Raw genomic sequence first — 4353 nt, 5'->3', positions numbered from 1 at the left:
CATCTTCAAATCTTTCGCTCTGACTCTCCTGCCTCCCTCTTTCACTTAAAAAAGACTTTTACAATGACATTGGGCCCACCCAGGATTTTCCCATCTCAATATTCTTTATCACATCTGTAAAGTCTCTTGCCATTTAAGTAACATATTCACAGGTTCTAAGGATTGGAACATGGACATCTTGGAGGGTCATTATTCAGCATAACATGGTTTCCAATTAGATTCAGCCAATGGGGGCCACTGACAAGAGAAGAGAGAGCATGAAGAGAATAAGTTTGAAGTATTTATTCCACTTGTTCTCTCTCTGCTGGTCGTTGCATCCTTTTCTGAAGGCCGAGGCTCCTGTCCCGGATCCCTTTCCTCCAACTTGAGCTACTTTCTTTGCATTCTAACAGTTGCTCTTTCCCCTGGGCCTTTCAGGCCCAATGGTGGCAACTGCTCCAGGTTCTTACTACCCCTGAGAAACTTTACCATCCTTTCTCGTTTCCTCTTCATCCTGCACACACCATTACAAACAGTGCTTTTTTTGCTTCTCAATTACTCTGTTGTTTTGGAAGGAACTTGACTCAGAACAGCAGGGCAATGGTGAAACAACTGTCTATGTTAAAATTATGGTGAAGATGATGATGTTGATTATCTACTTTTAGATAAAAAATTGTTCCCTCTTGGTGTACATAATCATTAGTCTAGGTTCTTTATATCTCCCTATAAAATATCTAGTTTGGCTTCCCTGTTTCAGCAACACATTTTATAGTCAACCCTAGTAACTGTTCAAGAATCATCTTGTATTTAAATATTCCAACCATTCCACTGCCTTCTTTAAAAACTTGTAGCTTTGCGCAGTGGCAGTATCAGAGCCAATGAGGTTTATCCAAGGCGCGATTATTGCTAATTGAAAACTTTTCCCAATGCCCTGTCAGGACGACTTGAAAAATAGTCAGCATTGGCAATTTTTTTTTTTTTTTTTTTTTTTTTGCGGTAAGCGGGCCTCTCGATGTTGTGGCCTCTCCGGTTGTGGAGCACAGGCTCCAGACGCGCAGGCTCAGTGGCCATGGCTCACGGGCCCAGCCGCTCCGCGGCATGTGGGATCTTCCCAGACCGGGGCACGAACCCGTGTCCCCTGCATCGGCAGGCGAACTCTCAACCACTGCGCCACCAGGGAAGCCCAGCATTGGCAATTTTTGACAGTTTCCACGGAATCTGAATTTAAAAGCAAACAAACAAAAACAACAACTTGTGATGCCACTTTCTCCATTAATGTGAAGTGATTTTCTACCACTTCTAAAACTACTTGTCATTATTCCCTGTATCCTTCCTACTGCCAGTTGGTTGAAAGCATTTATAAGGAGGAGATTTCCTTCCCAGTGCCTTTTCTGCCATAAGCAGGACTCACTTCCCTCTTGTTTAACCACACTCAGAGTCGTCTTTTGCACTAAGACCCAAAGACTGATAATTATCATTGTTCTATATGGAGCTTGTTTTAACATGAGATTAATGACTGAACTGAAGCTGGGGGTTTTGCAGAGAATTTCGGGCATCAAAAATCTGTGAAGGAGGACATCTTTAACGCAGCATCACCTTATGTTTCACCTTATGACCAAACTACCCATCCAGGTCCCAGACGTAAAATGAAATATTAAATTTTTAAAAAGATGTATTATCTGATGCTTAATTGTACCCACAAGGGAAAAGCAAATTAAACTTAAAATGATATAAAAATTTTCACTTTTTGGTTTGGTGAATAATTGATGGGAGTATACATTCGTAATATCTATAAGGAACAAATTGGCAATAGCTCTTATTTATTAATTCTTTAAAAACATTTTTGGCCACTCTGCACAGCATATGGGATCTTAGTTCCCCTATGAGGGATCGAACCTGTGCCCCTTGCAGTGGAAGCACAGAGTCTTCACCACTGGACCACCAGGGAAGTCCTGGCAATAGCTCTTAAAATTGAAAATGCACACATCATTTGACCCAGAAATTCTACTTCTATAAATATTCTCCCAATTGTGCAAGTTGACCTATTAATAAGGATCTTTATCACAGTAATATTTATAATAGCAAAAAGAATGAAAACAATCAAAATATTTTTCAATAGGAAACTGGATAAATTATGATACCTATGCCTAATGGAATACTATGCAGCTATTAAAAAGCCCATTATATGTATTCATTTGGATATATCTTACATACAATGTGGCTATAAATCAGAGAATTACAGGTGACATCCAAAATTCACATAATGGGATAACACAAAGGATCAGATTGTCAAATCAAACTCAACAAACCAGAGAATTACCTAGAATCAAGCTTCTCTACAGTTTCAAGGATACAAATAATCATGAGACACAGGTGAAGTAGGGTAGGATCTGGGACCATCAACACAGCTCTGGCCGAGATTAACAGATGAGGTTTCTAAGCAATGTGTGCATCACATTAAAACAAAAGTCATTTTAATCATGAAGTATCCATTTTATACCCAGGTAGTTACATAGCTTACATATTTTCCAGGAAGCCATTTCCTAAATTCATAGATTCCAGGTTTGGTTACCATAAGCAATCGTAGACAACTAGATATATTCTGCTAAAAGCATGCCATAGGTAAGGACTCTTCAGCCAGCAATACCACTGGCTTCTTTGCCAGGAGGTCTATTTAGTAGAATGATCATAAGAAAATTAAACCAGATCACCTCCCTTCTTCCTTTCCCAGAAGTGTCTCCTAGAAACAAAAGGGAATTAGTTGCAGACCTGCTGCACAATGACCCTTTCTTTTCCATATATCATTTTAAATATGAATTAAAATTGGGTGGTTCTGAGAATATGAGAATAACGCTGGCTTATATTAGTTTAAAGGTCTTTAAAATTCAACAAGACACTTATATGTCTTAAGATACAATTAAAGTGCTTTAGAATTAGAAGAATACATTGAACATATCTCTAAATATACATGGATAAAGTAACAATGCAATCCAAATTTAAGGGACCTATAAACTACTCTGTATATCCAGAAAGTCTTCTGTTCCTTCACCCTCCAAAGTGTATCAAACAACTTTTCTTTCAGTATATTTTTAGCTATATTCTGAAATTTTACTTTTTCCCCCCAACACATCCTTGATAACAGGAGCATGTTTCAATATTAAGTTGAACCATACAAAATTTCTGATACTTGATTGTGTTGGCCTACAAAAACAACAATCGCACATGGTTAAACCTAATATTATGTGGACACTACCCTATTTTACATTTTTTTAAGCAATAAAATTTTAAAAAATTAATTAATTTATTTTTGGCTGCTTTGGGTCTTTGTTGCTGTGCACGGGCTTTCTCTAGCTGCAGCGAGCAGGGGCTACTCTTCCGTGCAGTACATGGGCTTCTCATTGTGGTGGCTTCTCTTGTTGCAGAGCATGGGCTCTAGGTGTGCAGGCTTCAGTAGTTGTGGCACACAGGCTCAGTAGTTGTGGCTCACGGGCTCCAGAGCACAAGCTCAGTAGTTATGGCTCACAGGCTTAGTTGCTCCGTGGCATGTGGGATCTTCCCAGACCAGGGCTCCAACCCAAGTCCCTTGCATTGGCAGGTGGATTCTTAACCACTGTGCCACCAGGGAAGTCTCCTATTTTACTTCTAAATATAAGTCAAATAAAATATGTAAGGAGCCAAATAGATAAAAAAATATTGTAATGGTACAATAAGACAAGATTTTGAAGAAGAAAACAACCTTGGTTCGAGTTGGGAGAACTTAACTGTAGTTGCTCCTTCACTACCTACTAACTGTAAGTTATTTATCTCTCTTAATTTCAATTCCCTTTCCTCTCAAATGCGAGCTTAAATGTAGATGATTAAACCACAATGAGATACCACTTCACACCCACTAGGAAAGCTATTACATACAAAACAAAACAGAAAATAACAAGTACTGGCAAGGATGGGGAGAAATTGAAACGCTGTGCATTGCTGGAAGGAATGTAAAATGATTCAGCCCTGTGGAAGCAGTTCGGTGATTCCTCAAAAAGTTAAGCATAGAATCACCGTATGATCCAGCAATCCCAGTCATAAGTATACAACCAAGAGAACTGAAAACAGATACTTGTATACTAATATTCAGGGAAGCATTATTCACATTAGACAAAGGTGGAAACAACCCAAATATCCATCAGTAGATGAATGGCTCAACAAGACATTGGACAATAATATTCAACAAAACAAAACGTGGTATGTATCCAATGGAATATTATTCGGCCTTAAAAAGGAATGAAACTGTGATCCATGCTACAACATGGATAAACCTGAACACATCAGGCCAAATCAAATAAGCCAGACACAGAAGGCCAAATATTATCTGATTCCACTTATATA

The 4353-nt window shown here is 38.7% G+C and overlaps 1 pseudogene; it reads left to right on the top strand.

The window, feature by feature from the left end:
- The first annotated feature begins 828 nt into the window (after positions 1-828).
- LOC112401068 (uncharacterized) lies at positions 829-980 on the top strand (annotated as a pseudogene).
- The last annotated feature ends 3373 nt before the right edge of the window (positions 981-4353 follow it).

This window comes from Neophocaena asiaeorientalis, unplaced genomic scaffold (assembly GCF_003031525.2).
Source record: "Neophocaena asiaeorientalis asiaeorientalis breed wild unplaced genomic scaffold, Neophocaena_asiaeorientalis_V1.1 scaffold487, whole genome shotgun sequence".
NCBI classification, from domain to species: Eukaryota; Metazoa; Chordata; class Mammalia; order Artiodactyla; family Phocoenidae; genus Neophocaena; species Neophocaena asiaeorientalis.
Note: the sequence above shows the minus strand (reverse complement) of the source record. Positions and strands in the feature narration are given on the sequence as shown.